This window comes from Macaca mulatta, chromosome 13, assembly GCF_049350105.2.
Source record: "Macaca mulatta isolate MMU2019108-1 chromosome 13, T2T-MMU8v2.0, whole genome shotgun sequence".
Lineage (NCBI taxonomy): Eukaryota > Metazoa > Chordata > Mammalia > Primates > Cercopithecidae > Macaca > Macaca mulatta.
Window position 1 is genome coordinate 82,969,577 of NC_133418.1, and position 21,960 is coordinate 82,991,536.

The window sequence follows — 21,960 nt, forward strand, 5'->3', positions numbered from 1 at the left end:
GACTTCTTGTAGGGAATGGCTGGGGAGCCGGGCTGTCCCCAGAGAGGTGATAGGCATTTGTACAGTTTTTTCAGCATCACAGACACAGGATTGACTTACACTAACGACCACCTACACCCTCCCTTGGCATGAGCCTGGGATTTGGGAGGACCTGGATGGGTGGCAGGGGGCACCAGCTCTTCACATCCATCCTTGGTTTCCCTTGGATCCCTCTCCATCAGTGTCTTTATCCATCTCAGCCTCCCCAAGTTGGAGCCACGGGCAGGCCTGTCCCGTTCTGGAGCCAGTTCTGACCAAGGCAGGAAATGGATGTGGAGCCTCCGCCTGCCACTGGAGGGAGGGGGGGCTGGAATTAGGTCTCATGTTTTCAATCAGCAACAATCGTGCCTCGGTTAAACCTCAGAGGCGACAGTGGTAGCACCACTCAAAGCCGACATTAAGTCGTTTCCTCAGATGTGGGATCCAGAGGCTTAGGCACGACTCACAGGCTCCTGGGTGCCTTTCCCCTGCGCTCAAGTCTCCTTTCCTCAAATCCGAATGAGGATTGGGTGTGTCAGAGGCAGCCTGGCTGCCTGGGCAGCTCCTGAGTCCCAGAATTTCCTATTCCTCCTTACCTCCAGTGGCATCCACAGCAATTCCTAAGTCCATAATCTGACCATGGTATTGTCTGGCATCCCAGACCCTTCCTTGAGGCTCAGTTGGAGGCTGGGTGCCCGTGGGACACTGCAGCCTTCCTTCTGACTGCTGGGGATAAATAGCTCAGGGTCCTACCCCAAGCCTGGACTATGCTGACATCTCTTCTTATCTCAGGGGTCATCTGTCAGTTAAGAACTACCCCGGGGAGTGGCCTCCAAAGACGGAACCATTAGCTCAGAGTTGCAACATACTTGGTTCCATAAGCCTGCCTCTTTTATGGCCCTAGGAAAGCAAGAGCAGATCAATACACACTTTTTGAAAGAATCTCAGAGTTTGTGGCAGAACCATCCTGAGATGTGATTAGGACTTGGGACACACGGGTCTTCCCAAACTCTTTTTGGAGGACATTGTTTGACCTGAACTGTAACTAACACTTGCTAAGCCAGAATCTTGGAAAAGGTAATATGAGGAAGGTTGTAGTGATAGGAGCTTTTGGTGTTTGAAGAGCAGAACTGAAAACGGAGAAGCCAGGGAGGGTAGAGAATTGGTCAGGGTGTCTGCCTAGAGGCAAGTAGACGCTGATCCTAGACAACAGGTGCTAGGCCTCAGACAGCGGGGGAACAGTGTGTGCTGGGACTGGCCCTAAGAGCATGCAGCACCCAGGCTCAGGTTTGGTGTCCCCAAGCACAGCCCTGAACCACTGCTGGCGGCAGGGCGTTCCTTCACCTCCAGGCTTCACCGTGGCTCTGCTCTGAGTTTGCTATTTGACGAGGAGAGCCAGGAAGAGGAGTTCCCTCCCTTCCTCTGCCTGTGCCAACCCCATCAGCAGCCTGTGGTCAGAGGGGCCCTCCTACCCCCATTTCCATGGGTGCCCATGGGAGCAGCACTGGAGGGCAAATCCGGGAGGCATCTCCCTCCCCAGCCGGCGCCTCCATCATCCCCACAGCTGCCTGGCCAGGCTTTCTCGCTCACTTTCAGGAAAAGGATCACAGGGAAAGGAACCTCCAGAACCCAAGAAGAGAGACCTCAATGCCATAAGAAAGAATCTGGCACGGGGGTGGGGTGGGGTAGGGGAGGGAATGAAGCCCACCTGAGCTGCTGAAAATCTTCCTCCCTTTGAGTCTTCCCCAGCCCTAAGGCTGTTGGTGGAGCATTAGCGACCCCTGCTGGCCACCACATCTGAGATTTCCTCTGCCCTCCCGACCTCCACCGCTTTCCCCTCTGCTTTTAAGCCTCCCCTTCTTGCCAGGTTGAGGATTCTCTTCTCCCCAGAGACCCCACTCCCACTTCCCTACTAGCCTTGCCTGTCTGCCCACAGTTTTCTTCTATCCTTTTCTTTTACATATTCCATTCCCTTTTTCTTCTGGCAGAACTCAGCTTCTGTCTTTTGGAGCCTTCCTGCAGAAAACCATCCTGTAGGGAAGAGATGGATAAAGCAGTGAAAAGGCACCTGGTAAAGCATAACACACGGGAATGTCCAGGAGCTCGTCTGGGCTGGAACAATCGATCCCTTTAAATGTGCTATCTGTCCCTTATATTTCTTCCATTTCACTCCAAGCCTAAACAACTACAGTTTATTATTTTATTATTATTGTTTTGAGATGGAGTCTCACTGTTTCATCCAGGCTGGAGTGCAGTGGTGTGATCTTGGATCACTGCAGCACCCACCTTCTGAGTTCAAGCAGTTCTCCCTGCCCCGGCCTCCTGAGTAGCTGGGATTACAGGTGCCCACTACCACGCCCAGCTAATTTTTGTATTTTTAGTAGAGATAGGGTTTTGCCATATTGGCCTGGCTGGTCTCGAACTCCTGACCTTAGGTGATCCGCCCGCCTTGGCCTCCCAAAGTGGTGGGATTACCACCGTGCCTGGCCAAATTATGGTTTACTGAATGCCTGTTCTGTGCCTGTCTCTGTGTAGGGGACATACTTTGTGCCTCACTTTGCTCCTGTCCAGAGGCACCAGTCTCATGTTGAGGCAGGAGAGGAATGGTTGTGGGGTGATGTGGGTGCAGTTGGATGTCCAGCTTGCCCTGCCCCGACCTCTCTATAACTCATGCTGGTCACAGTGATCAGGCTTTCTTCAGTCTCAGGGCACAAGATTCTCAAGCTTGGCTACCTCATTCCATAAAATAGATAAGAAGTAGCTGCCCAAGTGGAGTTCCCTCTCTTAGGCCTTTGTCAGTCTTGCTCTAGCCTTGGCCTCTTCAGTGTCCTCGCGTCTCATGGCTTGCCATCCAGATGCAGGGCACGCATGATGAGGGGTATAGGTAGGGGATACACCCATCTCAGGAGGCCAGGACTGGAGTTACCCGCCCACCCCAAAAGGGCCCCACGTAGGGGCTAACGGCCATGGTTAAGCCAGAGGATTTTTATTTTTCTTAAAAGGGAAAAAGCTGAGACACCCTAATAAAAATGAGGCTTAATGAGAGCAGAAAGCTCTCGGCCTGAGCTCCAGTTCTAACGTAGATAGGCACTCACTTCCTGGCCCAGGCCTTAATTTCCCCACTATATGGGAGCTAGGATACCCCGCAAAGGTCCTTTTTTTTTCTCTGAAGTTCTGTGGTTCTATTTTTCTTGCTTTTGCATGGCCAGGCAAACTGGGATGCAGCTTTGATCTACCTTGCACCAGCTACCTCCCACTCACTCACGTGGATTCTAGGCTTTCATTTTTGCTGGAGTAATATTTTTCTAATGTTTATTTTTCAAAGTTCTGCATCTGTGGTGACCATCTCCCATTTGGAAAACTAACTACTTACAGATGTGTGTGGCACAGCATTCTCCCAGGCAATGAAACCACTGGGGTTTGGCTATCATTTCAAAAGTAAGAGGAGGGAAGGAAAGATGTATGTCTCTGATGTAGGTGGCAAAACTTCTTGACCTTCTGTAAAATGCCCAAATGTGATTTTCTTTCAGAAATTGAAGAGTGGAGAATTTAAGGCTTGAGAGCCCAAGTGTTAAAAGCTCACATGGAAATGGTCATTTGTGGGATGTTTATGGTCATTTGTGGAATGTTTGCAGAGGGAAGGCATTAGTTGCGCGGCTGGGGCTGAGTGAACTCCTACACTGCACATAGAATACAGAGCTTAGCCCTCATCACCTCCATCCCCATGGTCAGCTGTGACCAGTCAAGGCAGCAATTTCTCTTGCTTTCCAGGATCTAGGTAAAGTGCATCCCAGCCTTGAGCAGAACCAGCAGATCCTTCTGACTCTAGGGTACCGTGAAGACTCACTGGTTTTCTACGCTGTGTCATCCACCTGACCTTGACTTTCATTTTTGGTTTCTGCCCTTCCTAGGAACTTGCACACGTCCTCCTCAAGACCTCCATCCGCAGGCATCACCCTTGCTCCTCTCCTCTCCTCCCACACAACAGAAAATCGTTCCAGTACTAAAAAGACATTTTGTGATATCCCAGTGAACTCTCACACAAAGCTCATTTTTTGTTTTCTTATTCTTTGGCCACTCCCAGCTTCCGCCTCCTCAACAGTTCTCAAATACAGGCTCAACTCGAGAGAAGGAGCCATAGCCAACTCTTTGTGTGCATGTTGATGGTGTGTATGTGTGTGGTGTGTATGTGTATGTGCAGAGTGTGATTTGTCTATGTGGAGTGTGCACATGCGCTGGTATTTGTGGCTGGGAGGAACCAACAGGACAAGAGCTCCTTTCCCCAGATGGGGCTTGCCCTGGGTCAGACATCTTTCTCGCCTGGATCTGGAACAGCTTCCTTTTAGCTATTGTTCCATTTCTCTCTCGCAGTTGATTTCTCTTGTCTTTGTTTCTTTCTACCGGAAGATTCCTGCACCGTCTGTCCTGTGAGAATAACTAAGGATAAATAAAAATTTGAGCAGCAGAGGAACTCAGACCGTCTCTTCAGTCTAGTGCATCTGACTGCTGTAAATGTGAGAAGACTGAGGACCATTCTGTGCAATGCATTTGAACAGAAAGTTCATGCTTGTTCCACATCAGTAGGTTTAAACATTGTGTTAATGTTTTGTATTTCTGTTAAGATTTTTTGAAAGAGACACTCAAAAAGTGGGGGAGCATATGTACTATTCATTATAGGCAGATGAATGAGGATTTAGAATGTGGAGATTTGGAAGACAAAACTCAAGCAAGACACAATTTGTTTTTAAGGGAGAAAAATTAGAAGGCAAAAAGTTAATGTCACTTATTCAAGATTGTGTAGAATAAATATGGGCGAAATAAATTGAGTGTGTGGTAAATTTATGAATAATGATAGTGTTTCATCTTGGAATGTGATAACTATTTAAAAAAGATGGTATGCAATAATAGCAATTCAGTAGGTGATAAGGTTTGGCTGTGTCCCCACCCAAATCTCAACTTGAATTGTGTCTCCCAGAATTCCCATGTGTTGTGGGAGGGAGCCAGGGGGAGGTAATTGAATCATGGGGCTGGCCTTTCCCCTGCTATTCTCATTATAGTGAATAAGTCTCACCAGATCTGATGGGTTTATCAAGGGTTTCCACTTTTGCATTTTCCTCGTTTTCTCTTGCGACTGCCATGTAAGAAGTGCCTTTTGCCTCTCGCCATGATTCTGAGGCCTCCCCAGCCATGTGGAACTATAAGTCCAATTAAACCTCTTTTTGTTCTGAGTTTTGCATATGTCTTTATCAGCAGCATGAAAACTTACTAATACAATAGGAAACATTGATAAGTTGTACTCTTAAATCTTCTTTTACATATGTAACAAAGAGAAACAATTTTTCAAAGAAATGGCATGGAAATTTATCAACCATGTCCATCATTTAAAAGAGGCATGTCTAGACTAAGTGGGAGGAAGAAGGGAAGAAGGAGATAGATGAAGGACAAAGGCCACTGATGGAAAATGATAGCATGTGGATTAGGGTTCCCTTTCAGTAACTAGGCGAATATGGGGAAAACTTTGTTTGCATGTTAGCATATCAGAGAATATGTCTTTATCTAGTATTCTTTCATCTCAAAATATCAAACAAAAGATCCATTTTAGGCTCTAAATCTGGGACAAAGAAGGAAATGGATAATTGTTTTCTAAGTGATCACAATCTTTCCTTATTGTGCAAGACTTATTTCTTATTGTGAAGACTTTGAAGGGCTCCTCTGGTTGAAACCACTGCAATCTTGATTGGGGAAACTGGTTAGACATAGCCTAAATTTTAATGTGCCCCATGTCTCTCAAAGATAATAGGACCCACGGTTTACACAAACGCATAGCGTCTCTTTCTTCTGGTTACCATCTATTTTCTAGTTTACCTGGGCTTGGTCCACATGATGCCAAACAACTGGTTTGACTGACTTTTGTGGCACTAAATGGAAGAGACTGACCTATTTGATGTCCCGTGGAGACAAATCCCAGCACTGGGGCCCAGGGCTTGCTGAGAGAACAAGGCTCCCTTTTCTTGAAGGCAAATTTGAGTGTTACTGTACGTTTGAGGTATTTTGATATTGTAGACCTGTAAGCATATGTTCTCAGTGGCTTCAGAGTAGGTCTGGAAAAAACAACAACCAGCCAAAGTAAACCTAGACTGGAGGTGCTAGAAACTGAGATTTAGTGACAGGTCCCAGGAGGCACACAGCTCTGAAGAAAAAGACATGTAGGTGCTGTAGGCTGTTAGACGATGCTGGTGTGGTCAATGCCAGCCCCTGGGTTGTGGGAAGCTGCTGCCCAGGGCAGGGGCCATGAGAAAAACCAGGTACCAGGCAAGGTGAGTGGCCGGCAGTCTCAGCCAGCTGGAGTGCCAGTCTATAGGGGCATCCAGACATTGGTAGACCACATCAGGAATATATTGCCAGTTGACTTATACATGTAAATATGACTTTTTTTTTTTTTGCATGACATGTTTATAGGCCACTCCAGTAACTGTGAGTCCAGCTGCTGCTATTTGCTTGATGCTAGGTTTTGCAGTTGCTACAATTCTGAGACAAGTTGGCCCAATATATATGCTAGTTACAAATGATATACTTTATTATGCAAAATTAAGACCTTTTATTATGCTCCCCACTTTCCCCAGTAAATTGGTTTGGAAAATTACGTATGATAGATATCATATCCTAAGCCTAAAGAAAGAAGTAAAACGTTTTATTGTGAAATAAGGTCGTTTCTAAATATGTAACTAAATGTTAAACAAATAATGAAAGGAGACTGGGCATGGTGGCTTACGCCTGTAATCCTAGCACTTTGGGAGGCCCGGAAATGGGAGGATTGCCTGAGTCCAGGAGTTCGAGATCAGCCTGGGCAGCATAGTGAGACCTTGTATTTACAAAAGAGAAACGAAATTAGCCAGGCATGGTGGTGTGCACCTGTAGTTCCAGTTACTTAGGAGGCTGAAGTGGGAGGATTGCTTGAGCCTGGGAGGTCAAGGCTGCAGTGAGCTGAGAATGTGCCATTGCACTCCAGCCTGGGTGACAGAAAGAGACCCTGTCTCACAAAAGAAAAAAAAAAAAAAAAGAGTAGCTATGGAGTATTGGTAGAGCCCAGGTAGTTGTTTTTGTTTTTGTTTTTTGAGATGGATTCTTGCTCACTCTGTCACCCAGGCTGGAGTGCAATGCCACAATCTCGGCTCACTGCAACCTCCACCTCCCAGGTTCAAGCGATTCTCTGGCCTCAGTCTACTGAGTAGCTGGGAGTACAGGCACGCACCACCAAGCCCAGCTAATTTTTGCATTTTTAGTGGGGATGGGATTTCACAATGTTGGCCAGAATGGTCTCAATCTCTTGACCTCGTGATCCGCCCGCCTTGGCCTCCCAAAGTGCTGGGATTACAGGCATGAGCTATCGCGCCTGGCGGAGCCCAGGTAGTTTATGTATGTCATTGTTTATATGACTCACAACAATGCTATGTGGTAGGTAGGTATTCCCATTTTACAGAGGAGAAAGTTAAGGTTGAGAAACGATACAGAACCTGACTTCAGGTCACACAGCTTGTGTTAGGGTTGGAATTCCAACCCAGGCAGTGGAGCAACAGAGTTCCATGTTTTAAGCTCTCTGCTCCGCTGATTCGGAATATTAAAACAACAACACAACATTGGATGAAGAGTCTTCAAGTCATTAGCCTACCTGGTTGTCAGTCTGCATGTGTTGCTTGGTCTAGCTTCATTTGGCCAAAATGCCAGAGCCGAACTTTGGTGCAGTGACAGCATCTTAATTGATATGAAAGGGTGAATATTCTTGAGGTAAATAGGGCAGAGAGTCTCAGGCTGCAGATTGGGATGGGTAGGTAGGGTTTTCAAGTGGATCCATAGAGCCTCTGACTCCCAGGAGGGGCGTCTTGAAAAATGCTATGTTAGGGCATGGAGAGATGAAGCCTAGGAAGGGGCTCTCTTGGGCAAGATAAGAAAGTGCCTTTCTCGTCAAGGAGGTGAGGCCAGGGGCTAGGACAGGAGGGCTCTAGAAGACCCACTTGTGATGAGCATGCAGAAAATACCACTCAGGTGTGTGGCGCTTTGCAACCCTAGACTTTTGCTCTCTAACACCATTCAGGCTCCAGCAAATGCTTCTCTATTTGTCGTGAGTGGTATGTCCTAGAAAGGAAAGGTGTCTGTGTTGCCATGTGAAGTATGTTTGTGGGCTGTGTTGCTACGGATATCAGAGGACACTAATCCAAATTCAGGGAGGATTTCAGTGCCAGAAACACAGGTAGGGAAAAGAAAACTACCAATAAACTTCTGAAAACATTCATCTCAGGTAATATAAATGCTATAGATTCTTACTAAATATTTTCTAGGAGTGCTAAGTATCCCTTTTCCTACTTTTCTCCAACTTCAAATTCCTGGTGCTGGAGTTATTCAGGAATCTGTGTGATATTTGCAACAACTGCATCTAAGGGTTGAGAAATATTTGCAACACCAAACAACTGATGTTACTCTTAACTTGTGTCTATGTACATCTCCATATAACATGTGTGAAGCATAGCATCCATTCTTTACTTCAGAAGGCAACCAACCAGTTAGTCTTTGGATGCTAGAATTGCAATGCTGTATTGCAATTTAAAATTAAAGGATGCGCCTGTAATTCCAGGACTTTGGGAGGCCAAGGCAGGCAGATTGCTTGAGATCAGGAGTCAAGACCAGCCTTGCCAACATGGTGAAACCCTGTCTTTACTAAAAAAAAATACAAAAATTAGCCAGCCAGGCATGGTGGCAGGTGGCTGTAATCCCACCTGCTGGGGAGGCTGAAGAAGGAGAATTGCTTGAACCTGGGAGGCGGAGGTTGCAGTGAGCTGAGATCATGCCACTGCCCTCCAGCCTGGGTGACAGAGTGAGACTCCATCTCAAAAAAAAAAAAAAAAAAAAGGATGTTTTATTTTTATAAAAACATTAAATATGACCTAATTAAATTTTCAGGAAATTAAATTGTCACGATTATTTAAAATGTATATTCATTAATTATAATTTATATCTGACTTTTAATTTTAGTAGATAATTTTAAATATTGAAAGACTGTTAAATTAAAAATATTTTGTGATATAGTTTGGCTGTGTCCCCACCCAAATCTCATCTTGAATTCCCATGTGTTGTGAAAGGGACCCTGTGGGAGGTAACTGAATCATGGAGGCAAGTCTTTCCCGTGCTGTTCTCATGATAGTGAATAAGTCTCATGAGATCTGATGGTTTTATAAAGAGGAGTTCCCTTGCACAAGCTCTCTCTTTCTGCCTGCTGCCATCCGTAAGACGTGACTTGCTCCTCTTTGCCTTCCACCATGATTGTGAGGCCTCCCCAGCCACGTGGAACTGTAAGTCCATTAAACATACTTTTCTTCCCAGTCTTGGGTATGTCTTTAACAGCAGTGTGAAAATGGACTAATACATATATGTGAAATGTTTATGCATTTGATGAAATATATTTATATTGAACAAATTTGAATCACATTTTATTTTAATCTTCTTTATTATTGAGAATGGATATAAGTCAAGATTGGGGTAAAAAGATAAAATAGGGTGAAGTTCAGAAGCTGAAAAGAAACAAAATCAGTGAGGTAATCTGCTTAACACTGGATAAATAATAAAAGTGAGTAGGCGTTTGTTGGACTAGCCCACAAAAAATTTTTACACAAGACCTTACAAATTGTTTACTTAATGTAGATCTAATTAGTGATCAAAACAATGAGAATGTAAAAGGGAATTATTCATATCAAATTCACAATTCAGAAGCCACAGATGGATGCAACTTGTGCCTGCCTAGGAGACATAAAGGAAGCTACATTCATGAAATTAGCCCAATGAGAGGAGAAAGATGAAACTGAAACCTTGGGGCTTTACTGTACCTGTGGGACACTGATTCAGGAAAATGGCCTTCTTTATTTATTTATTTTTTTTGAGATGGAGTCTCACTCAATTACCCAGGCTGGAGTGTAGAGGTGCAACCTCAACTCACTGCAACCTCCGCCTCCCAGGTTCAAGCGATTCTCCAGCCTCAGCCTCCTGAGTAGCTGGGATTACAGGCACGTGCCACCATGCCCAGCTAATTTTTGCATTTTTAGTAGAGACAAGATTTCACCATGTTGGCCAGACTGGTCTCGAACTCCTAGCGTCAAGTGATCCTCCTGCCTCAGCCTCCCAAAGTGCTGGGATTACAGGCACGAGCCACCACACCCAGCCAAAATGGCCTCTTTATGGCAGGGGACTGTGTCCTCAAAACACAGTCCCATCCAAGTGAATGGTTACAATTTTTGGATGAACATGGCAGAACATCCAATATTCCATTTTACACCAAAATTCTTCTGGCTGGGAAAGACACCATAGAAACTGGCTTTTATATGCTAAGTTCAAATACAAAATATTTTGTGAATTCTATACCAATTATCACCAATCTTGAAGATTAGCTTTGGTTAAATAATGTATTATGGCCAGATGAGGAAAGCCCTGTGCACATACAAAAAGTACACAATCAATTGTTTGAGAAAAAAAAGTTAATAAGCAGCAGACAATGAGTAGTAGTCAGCAAAGACAAGTAAACACCAATAAAGAACATCTGCCATAATATTCCTAAAAGAAACATGTTATTTAGCCAAACAAAATGATGCTTTTTATAGCCTTAATAATACACTTCTTATGGAAAACAGTGAAGTTTTCTGGGTTTTGTATGAATGATTTAAAAATTTGCTGCTAGGGTGATCAAACATAAAAGAGATTAAAAACACACAAATGATCTCTATTGAGGATTGAGAATTAAAAGAGATTATTAAATTAAAGGATAATAAAATGATAAAAATATTTAACATTTAAAAAAGCAAATATGACTCAGTTGAACTAGCTTGCAGAGGTCAAAAGTCAAGTTGAGTGACTCACTTTTTTTGTGTGTTTGTGTTCAGGCTGGAGTTCAGTGGCGCTATCTCAGCTCACTGCAGCCTCCACCTCCCAGGTTCAAGAAATTCTCCTGCCTCAGTCTCTCGAGTAGGTGGGATTACAGGAGTGTGCCACCATGCCCAGCTAATGTTTTTGTAGTTTAGTAGAGATGGGGTTTCATCATGTTGTTCGGGCTGGTCTCCAACTCCTGGCCTCAAGTGATCCTCCTGCCTCAGGGTCCCAAAGTACTGGGATTACAGGCGTGAGCCACTATGCCCAGCCTGAATGACTGACATTTATGATACTCACTGTTAAACTATCTGGAGAGGAAAACAAGGAACTTGAAATTAATCAGTATTTTATTGGTTTTACACTTCTGAAAAATAGAGATTTTGTCTTAACTAAAGACACAGCTTTAAATTTTAGCCATTGATTTAAAAGATTGTGGGTAAGCCTGTGATAATGATGTTAATATAGTTGTTAAAGAAAAAGGTATGCAATCCAGAATTATGGTTGAAATTATAGAAACATCCTTTGAACTGTAGTATGAATTTTAACAAGGAAATGTTGGCTTTACCTGTGCTGATAGCAGTGGTATTCCTTGGAACAATTCAAATATTATTTACATTGTTTTCTATATCTCTGTAAAGGTGGAACATATTGATGAAACACATACCAAATCTGACCTTATAACACGCTTGGATACACAGTGAAAATTCTAATGAAACACTATCAAAGCAATTAGATTTTATTAGGCAAGATATGAAATCCATTAATAGAGCTAAACAAAACCATAGAAAATCCTCAAAGAACAAATCTCAGTCCTTGGCAGAATGTGAAATTAATTTTAAATCTCATCATTCAGTTATTTGTTATGAACCACAGCTTCCTGTAAACAATGTTAGCTGAAAAATAAAAAAACAAAACCATGATCTCTTTAAGTTTTATTTCACTTTAAAATGGATTCTACAAATATATCTAAAGATTTAAAGAAAATTGTTATTCTAAATAAAAAAGATGCATGATAAATATGTAACAAAAGTAAAATTCCAGCAAAATACAAGGCAATTTGAACAATGAAACAAAAACATTTGCATGACTATGAAGGAGAAGGTTCACACATCTGCAATCTGGAAACTGACTTCTACAGACTGTTTTGTGGCCATTCTAGATTAAGGTATTGTATTGATTGAAGAGAAATTTAAACAAACCAATATATTGGTATTTTTTTTATTTGTAAGAATCCAGTCCAGAAAAAGTTAAAAAAACTTATGGATTAGAGTATCAATGTAGATATTGTTTTAAAAGAAGCTAAAAATAACTATATAAGTGATATGGTTTGGCTATGTCCCCACCCAAATCTCATCCTGAATTGTAATCCCCACATGTTGGGGGAGGGACATGTGGGAGGTGATTGGATCATGGGGGCGGTTTCCCCCATGCTGTTCTCATGATAGTGAGTGAGTTCTCATAATACCTGATGGTTTTATAAGTGGCAATTTCGCCTGTGCTTTCTGTCTGTCTCCTGCTGCCTTGTGAAGAAGGTGCCTGCTTCCCCTTCCACCATAATTGTAAGTTTCCTGAGGCCTCCCCAGCCATGCAGAACTGTGAGTCAGTTAAAACTCTTTCCTTTATAAATTACCCAGTCTGGGATAATATCTTTACAGCAGTGTGAAAACAGACTAGTACAATAAGCAATAGTAATTTATACAATGGAATTAAAATATTTGGCTGTATTTCCAGTGATAACACTAATTAACCATAGATGACCTCATTACAATGTTTGAAATTGGTTTGAAAATTGTGGTTCATTTCCAATCTAAGTATCATTTTAATAAATTTATTGACAATTCCAATGGCTACTAGCTTAGCAGTGTTTCCCTTAAATGAAATTGCCAGTTCGGCATGACTGTGAACAATTTTGATTATAGCAACATTATTAGTGATTCACTGAAATGAAGAGCAAGAAATATACTTTTTTTTATTTTTTATTTTTTATTTTTAGAGACGGAGTCTTGCTCTATCGCCCAGGCTGGCGTGCAGTGGCCGGATCTCAGCTCACTGCAAGCTCTGCCTCCCGGGTTTACGCCATTCTCCTGCCTCAGCCTCCCGAGTAGCTGGGACTACAGGTGCCCGCCACCACGCCCGGCTAGTTTTTTGTATATTTTTTAGTAGAGATGGGGTTTCACCATGTTAGCCAGGATGGTCTCGATCTCCTGAACTCGTGATCCACCCATCTCGGCCTCCCAAAGTGCTGGGATTACAGGCTTGAGCCACTAAGCCCGGCCAAAATATGCATATTTATGGAATAAATTATACTAACTAATTACAGTTGACCCTTGAGAAACACAGGTTTGAACTGTGTGGGTCCACTTATATATGAATTTTCTTCCACTTCTGCCACCCCTGAGATAGCAAAACCAATCCCTCCTCTTCCTCTGCCATCTCATTGTGAAAATGACAAGCGTGAAGACTCTTATGATGATCCACTCCACTTAAGGAATAGTAAATGTTTTCTCTTCTTTATGACTTGGATAAGATTTTCTTTTCTCTAGGTTACTGTATTGTAAGAATGCAGTATATAATACATATAACACACAAAAATGTGTGTTAACTGTTTATGTTGTCTGTAAGGCTCCCAGTCAATAGTAGATTATTAGTAAAGTTTGGGGGAGTCAAAAGTTTTGGATTTTCAACTGTGTAGGGTGGGGAGGTGGTACCCCTAACCGCCTTGTTGTTCAAGGGCCAAGTGTAATTATAGTACACCTTTATTGTATTACCCACATAAATAGTGCATCAAAGTATGCAACCAGACATGTGCAATCAGTTCTCTTTGATATTTTGCCAACTTTTAGTCATGTAAAAGCTTAGTTTTGTACACATTTTTCAATCTTGGTGTTACAAAAGTTGTATTTGTCAGGAAGGAGGAAAGGGCATACTGTATTTAACAATTTTTAGCTCAATCTATAACTTTTAACTATTTAGATATATGATATTTTAGGCTTAAATGCTGGGCTGACATCCAGGTGAATGTGCATTCAGCTTTGAGGAAAAAATTTGGGAGCCCACATTTGGAGGGAAGATTAGTAAACAAATTTGAGGTTGAATTAAGAATTCTTCCACATCTGAAGATAGTGCAAACCCAAAGCCCCTTCTGTTTAGATGGCAGTTCTCAACCTTGGTTACCCATTAGAATCACCCAGGAGGCTTTAAAGATGCTGATGCCCAGGCTCCCCACTCTGTAGAACTTTTGATTTAGTGGTCTATGTTGAGGCCTGAGCATCAGCACTTCAAAAACTTCCCAGGGTTGGGCCAAGTGCAGTGGTGTTTATAACTAGTTGATCACAACCAGCTATAGACTTCTTGGTTTCTTCTCTATCTCCTTTGCTTCGCTTGACTAGCCTTAAAAAACAACAAAAAATCTTCCCAGGTGATTCTAATGTGCAGTCAGCACTGAAACTAGTTATCAGCAACTTGGATAGCAAACAGCATCCTGACAGGGTTAAAAGAGTTTGAAGCCAGGTCATGCCATGGCTAGATTGTGGTTACATTATGTCAGGTCTGGGTCAAACTAAGGTTGCCAAGATTGAAAGAGACTGTCATTACAAAGAAAGAGCATGTAGACCTTGGTTTCATCCATTCAATTGACATTTAATGCACTTCTACAGTGTTTCCTGAACTGAGGATACAGAAAGGAATAAAGTATTAATTCCAAAAATGGGGAACAGATGTATAAACAAAATCAACAAAGTATTATAAACATTATGGTAAAAGTGTATAGGGCACAGTAGAGGCACAATTCCATATAGGAAGGAGGATAGGTGGAGGCAGCCTAAGTTGAGTCTTCAAAAACGTGAGGTTATCAGGGGGCTTTCAGGGCTGAAGACCAGGAGTTTATAGGGAGACTTCTTGAATTGGGCAGGACAGGAAACCCAGGTTTATATGAGAGCAAGAGGAGGCCCTTGGGAACAGACGCAGTAGAGAGAGGCAGGAACGTGGGAAAGTGTGTTAGTCTGTTCTCACGCTGCTAATGAAGACATACCTAAGACTGGGTAATTTATAAAGGAAAGAGATTTAATGAACTCACAGTTTCACATGGCTTGGAAGGTCTCACAATCATGATGGAAGGTGAAGGAAGAGCAAGGCACATCTTACATGGCAGCAGGCAAGAAGAACATGTGTAGGGGAACTGCCCTTTATAAAACCAGCAGATCTTGTGAGACTTATTCACTATCACGAGAACAGCATGGGAAAGACCCAGCCCCATGATTCAATTCCCTCCTACCAGGTCCCTCCCATGACACGTGGGAATTATGGGAGAATCTTCAAACTGGGTTTACAGCAGCACTTTTCAGGAGTTTTGATGGCATGGGAAGGGACTGTATTTCCAGATCCTTAATTTCCATAGGTATTTTTCCTAAAATTTCCCTGCCCCAAAGCAGATGCTGGAGCCATCCTCTCAGCAGCTTCAAGCTGTTTGTCCTCCTGTGATTATCCTCTGTGCTTTGCACAGGTCAGCAGTGCTCCTCTCCATTCAGGATCTTCCTGTAATCTGCTACTCTGTGGTGCTACCTCAGAGGCACCAAATGAAAAGGTGAGAAATATCAGTTTCAGGGACCTCCTTTACTGTTAATCAAAGAACCCAAGCCTGCTTTCTGGTTTTGTATCTTACACATGTTTCCTATTGTTGATTCCTAATCCTACTTAGAGTTAACATTTATCCCTTGCTAACCCCTCCACTCTGGCAACTAAGCAAAATGTGAAAGGCATAACGACATAGTTTCATTAATCCTCCCTTTTTGTTGTCCTACGTGTTACATCTACATCATTGAGAATGCCACCAGATGACATAATTTTTGTTTTCAACATTCATACTTAGTATAAAGAACTTAAGAGTAAAAAAGTGCCTTCCATGATATATTGCTTTAACACCACAGTAACCCTGTATTTTTGTTAGATGGCCCCAGAGGCTATAATTCCCATGGGCACAGGAAAATGATGCCCAGCCAAGAGAAATTAAGAGATTTGTCCTAGTCTCCTGCTTGTGAGTGCTGGAACTGGGTTTTATACCCAGATATTTAAAGTCAGATTTCAAAATCCAATATTCTTTTCTACATACTAAACGACTTCTCTTGTAGTGGGCATGTGAGTTTGCTTTAGGAGGCAGCACAGAAAGGACATGTTATTCTACTGAGTCTTGAAGGGAAAGAATCAGAATCCCCAAGTGTACTTGTAGGAAGTAAGGAGGGAGAACCACAAGGATGGGAGAACCGGTGTGATGACTGGAATCTGCGGGAATAACAAAAGGGCTTCCCAGGGAGGGGGCCTGGCTTGGGTCAGGGGACTCCCAGGTCCAAATAGGAAAACATCTGCACGTCCCCAGCCCCAGATCTGCTGTCAGACACTGCCCTTACTTTATGCCTCTTGGTGGTAGTGGAGGCTGACAGGTGAGGGTCCTAGGGAAGCTTCTTTGACTGTCAACAGCAGCTCTTCATCAAGGGTCCTCAATATGCAAAATGGCCTGACTTTATTTTTCTGGGCCATTCTAGAAGAAAACCCTGACTTGGCAATGGGAAGGGGAAGGGAGGTTCTATAGGGGAGGAGGGCCTTGCCCGGTAGGAGTCTGAGCTGCAGGCTGAGCTGAGGGGCAGCAGAGAGCTGATGGGAGGACGACTGCAATGGAATGAATGTCTGCTGCAGCTGAATGAATGTTCCACATGTTTTGGGACATTTTCTAGTTCCCACATGTTGGCTCAGAAAATTTGGGGTGAGATGGATAAAAGCTGCAGGTATAGTAAATGGCCCAAGTGTGAATCCCTGATCCATCACTTACTGTCTTGGGGTCTTAGGCAAGTTGATTGACGTCTCTAGGCCCCATTGCCTCATCTGTAAAATGGGGATGATGGGACTCACCTGGTGGGCTTCCTGTGACACTTGGCACAGGCACCTTCATCTTAGATTTTTCTAGACTGGCCGCTGCTGGAGGGCCAGGATGGCATCACCAGTGACTTGCATACTCCCAGACTTACTGTAAGTGCTGCTTGACTGGCTGCTGACTACACATGACTATAGGGAATCAGTAGGTGTTTGTGGATTCTTGAGTCAGACAGGCCTGAGTTCAAATCCTAGCTTCACTACTTATTAATTGTGTGAGTCCATTTCCTCCCACCTCCCTTACCTTGTCTGTAAAGTGGAGACAACTGGAGAGCATGCCTTATAGGTAGCTGTGAAAATTAAAAGAGGAAATACATAAAAAATCATCAAGAAATCCCAGAGGCTATTACTGCAGATAGGCGTGAGGGAAAGCAAGAAATGAGGCATCAGGCAGCCTGCAACCAAGTTCCTAATCTGATAAATCACCAGCCCTCCCATCTTGGACAAGTCACCTCCACTTCATCTTTCTGAGCCTTGTTATCTGTCACATAGAGATGTTGAAGCTCGGTTGCCTCAGGACCATTGTATAGTATGGGAAAGTTTGACATGAAGCATTAACCAAATGAGGGAATTATTATAGTCTGACCCCGATGGCCTCAACCACCTCAGTTCTCTGTGGGATGTCAGAATCCTCAGGAAGGGACCCCAAGAGTTCAGTCAAATTCCTTTCCTTTCCTGAAAATTTCTTTCCACTGGAGTTTGCTGCCCTCTGGTGGGTGTTATTGCCAAATTACCCAAACTTTTCCTGGAAAAGATTAAGCATCTTGGCTTTGCCGGCTGGAGGCTATAGCATATCTGGGAGATGAACTATGAATAGGGGCGTTGGCCTATCTTCTAGCCCTCCCGGGGAGTAGTTCTTGGAGTGAGGCCTCTACTCGGCATCACCTGGGTGTTTGATAGAAATGCACACTCTCGGCCCTACAGCTGACCTATGAAGCAGAAACCCTAGGGGTGGGGCCCAGCAGTCTGTGCTTTAATGTGACCTCCAGGCTCTTGCGTGCAGAGGTTTGAGAACCACTGTTCTAGGGACACTAGGACCTCAGAATTGGAAGGGAGGGGCTGGAGAAGAGCTGGGAAGGGTGGTAACTTTGATTGTGTGCAGCCACATAGCTATCTGGGGTGTCAAAAATATTAAAACTGCACATTTAAAAGAATGGTAGAACTGACTGGGTGCTTTGGCTCACGCCTATACTCCCAGGAATTTAGGAGGCCAAGGCGGGAGGATCACTTGAATAGCAGAGTTCAAGAACAGCCTGAGCAGCATAGCAAGACCCTGTCTCAACACAAAAACTAAAGAAAAATTAGCTAGGCAGGGTGGTGGCCACCTGTAATCCTAGCAGCTCAGGAGGCTGAGGTAGGAGAATCACTAGAGCCCAGGAGTTTGAGGATACAGTCAGCTATGATCGTGCCACTGCACTCCAGCCTGTGTGAAAGAGCGAGATGCTATCTCAAGAGAGAGAGAGAGAGAGAGAGAAAGGCAGAGTAAATACACAAATATCCTTCACTAGATTTACCAGTTGTCACCAGTTTGCCACATTTCATTAATCTCCTGTTTTCTATACTTCTTTTATGCTGATCCATTTGAAAGAAAGCTGTAGAAATCATAGCACTTCACTCTCACATATTTAGCAGCATTTTGTAAAAGTAAGAAACTTCTATACGGCCACAGCATTATCATTACAACTAAGAAAATTAATAATTTTATAATTAATTTGCATTCTATATTCAAATTTCTACAATTGGCTCCAAAATATTTTTTATATTTGCATGTGTGTTTTAAATCTGAGATCTAATTCAAATTTATGCATTGTATTATGTCTCATATTATGTCTTTTTAAGTACCTTTTAATCTAAAGCAGCCCACTGTCCATGACTTTTCTTTCTTTCTTTTTTTTGTTTGAGACAGGCTGTCACTCTGTCACCCAGGCTGGAGTACAGTGGTGTGATCTTGGCTCACTGCAACCTCTGCCTCCTGGGTTCAAGTGATTCTTCTGCTTCAGCCTCCCTAGTAGTTGGGATTACAAGCACCTGCCACGACGCCTGGCTAATTTTTGTATTTTCGGTAGAGATGGGGTTTCATCATGTTGGCCAGGCTGGTCTCCAACTCCTGACCTCAGGTGATCTGCCCCCCTCAGCCTCCCAAAGTGCTGGGATTACAGGAGTGAGCCACTGCATCTGGTCAACTGTTCTTTTTTCTTTTCTTTCTTTCTTTTTTTTTTTTAAATGATACTTTTTTAAAGAATTCAGGCCTGTTGTGTTATAGAATGTCCCACAACTGGATTTGTCACATTGCATTCTCATGGTTGGATTCAGGTTAGACATTTTTGTCAAGAATGCTTCATTGGTGATGTTGTATGCTTCCTGTTGTATCAGGAGGTCAGGTTATGTTGCTGTGCATCTGAATCACCTGGGGAACTTTTTTCAGACACAGGTTCTTGGGCTACGCACCTGGAGTTTCAGTTTCCTTGGTCTGGGATGTGCTCAGCAGAGCACATTTGAAAGCGTCACAGGGATTCTGTGGTGTGGCCAGGGTTGGATCCCATGAGAGGAAAACCTTCCAGTCTCTCTGTCTTTCACGAATTTATCTTTTAATGCCTCCATCTCAAAGCAACAACAATTGGAGCAGTGCTACCATGTCTCTCTGCCCCTTGCTTACCCGCCAAAACCTTCCTCCACCCACCTCCTCCCACCTCCAGTGAGATCCTGAGAAATAGTTCACTCTAGGCCAGTTGCCCCTGGGGCTGAGCTGGAGCTTCAGCTCACCATGGGGTAAGACGTATGATGGGGCAGGTGTCAAGGAACCTGGAAGGAGCTCCTCCTGGGGATGGAAGGTGGAGCTGGTACGAACTACCCATTGGAGTGAGAAGGAGGGAGCTAAGGCAATCTGAGCTTCTGAACTTTATTCCCACAGCTGGGAGTGACAGTTCTGGAAAGATGAGTCTGACTTTGAAAATAGGAATTTGAAGATAAGCAGTATTCCCTCTTTATATTGTAACACATCAGTTAGTGGCAATTTCTACTATCCCAACATTTGTGTTTCTCTCCCCCCCACTTTCTCCCACACACGGCCATCCTGTACACTGAAGTTACGAAATGTATTGATTTATAATCTCTACCTCAGTGGAGAAGATAATAGAAGTATAAGTGAGCCTTAGAGATGTGATATCAGCATGGATGGAAAAGAGGAAAGAGGAATTGTAGTTTTGGCCTCCTTTGAGTGGGTGACTAGAAGTAGGGTGCAAAAATAAAAAAAAATGGCTGTCAGACAGCATGGGAATCTGATCAAAGCAGGGAGACTTGCAGGAACAGCCACTGTGGGGATAGGCACAAGTGGATTTTGAGGGAGAGAAGTGCTGAGTGGAATGGCAGAGGAGTAGCTGCAAGGGGTAAAGATAGAAGCAGCTGTGGAAATGCCCCCAAACTCAGCAAATTTGATAGTGTCTTTTAGGGCTAAAGGTCAAGCTGATGAACCCAGGGTCAAAACATAGAGGTAGAAACAAAATGCCAATAATTGCACTGGGCTAGATCAGGCAGAATTTGATGGCTGGCTGTGCTCAGTCCTGCCTGGTGCTCCTGAGCTGGGAGCAGAAAGCAGCTCACCAGCCTGGACTGGTTTGAGGTAGCCTCATCAGGCTAAGCAAGGAGCATGAGCCCCTGTGATGCAGAGACTGGGGAGGAGGAGGGAGATGTGATCCTTTGAGCATTCCTGTAGCTCCTACTTCCTCACGTCTGCTCCCTCCTGCTTCACATCCAAGACTGACTGCACAGCACTCCTGACCTGCACAGATGCCTTAGGAAATGTCTGAGCTCAACGACAATCTTTACAATATGCTCTTTCCCTGCCACCGCTGAGTCGTGCGGAGGCGGAGGCTTTGGTGCATTCAAGATTGGGCTTCACCCATAACCCACCACCACGGCCGAGAAAGGCATTTCTGTTGGAGGTGTAATGGATGTTAATACTGCTTTACAAGAGGTGCTGAAGACCGCCCTCGTCCACCATGGCCTAGCATGCGGAATTTGCAAAGCTGCCAAAACCTTGAACAAGCGCCAAGCCCATCTTTGTGTGCTTGCATCCAACTGTGATGGGCCTATGTATGTCAAGTTGGTGGGGGCCCTTTGTGCTGAACACCAAATCAACCTAATTAAGGGTGATGACAACAAGAAACTAGGGGAATGGGCAGGCCTCTGTAAAACTGACAGAGGGGGGAAACCCCATAAAGTGGTTAGTAGCAGTTGTGTAGTAGTTAAGGACTATGGCAAAGAGTCTCAGGCCAAGGATGTCATTGAAGAGTACTTCAAATACAAGAAATGAAGAAATAAATCTTTGACTCACACGTGCACACAAAGAATCTTTAGAATATGCCACCTTGTCATGTATTCACAAATATGTGCTCACATATACACACACAGCACACATGTAAAAACACATGAACGCTGAGCTAGGCAGGACTTGGGCCTGGCAAGTCTAGTCCCTGCTGCATAGCCTTGGGCAAGTCACGTCATCTCTCTGAGCTACAGCTGTCTTTTCTGAGAGAGAGTAAAGTGAGATGATTCCTGAGATCGGAGAATGTAAGAGCTGGAAGAAAAGTCAGGCATCATCATCTTCCATCCCTTCATTTTACAGATGTACAATTAGAGATTAGAAGGGGTTCAGAAGCCATGCTTTCTACCCTTTCCTTGGACCACTGGGGAAACTGAGGCCCACATAGGGAAAGAAAGTGACTATTCTGGGGTACTTTAATCCATGGACTTTATCCCAGGGAGCCAGGAGACTATCTCAGAAATATCTCTTTAGTCTCAACTCCTTTCAAGCTTCCAAAGCTAGACTGGAGAGGAAGAAGATGGTGGGTAAGCAGTGAACGAAGGAGAACAATGAGGTGAGCAAACCAACCATGATCATTTCTGTGGTGGGACGGCAGAAGGCGTGAGGCTATGAGAGAATGCTGGGCATGCTGTTTCAATCACTGTCTTTCCTACAAGCCCACACCAGAGAAACTCCGTGGGCACGTGTGTGGGGCACGGAGGCAGTGTTATTTCTGGGTAGCAAGGAGTGTACTTGTGAGGTTGTGTGAGTGGCTGACATGGCCATGTTTCAAAGTGCTTGAGGGTGCA

At 43.9% G+C, this 21,960-nt stretch overlaps 1 non-coding gene and 1 pseudogene across 1 annotated transcript; one reads left to right on the forward strand and one right to left on the reverse strand.

Moving 5' to 3' along the window:
• Nucleotides 1-292: 292 nt before the first annotated feature.
• LOC144333999 (U4 spliceosomal RNA) lies at nucleotides 293-432 on the reverse strand. The gene has a single exon (XR_013403156.1). It is a non-coding gene; the product is annotated as a U4 spliceosomal RNA (small nuclear RNA).
• A 5,816-nt stretch (nucleotides 433-6,248) lies between these two features.
• LOC144333648 (small ribosomal subunit protein eS12 pseudogene) lies at nucleotides 6,249-21,160 on the forward strand (annotated as a pseudogene).
• The last annotated feature ends 800 nt before the right edge of the window (nucleotides 21,161-21,960 follow it).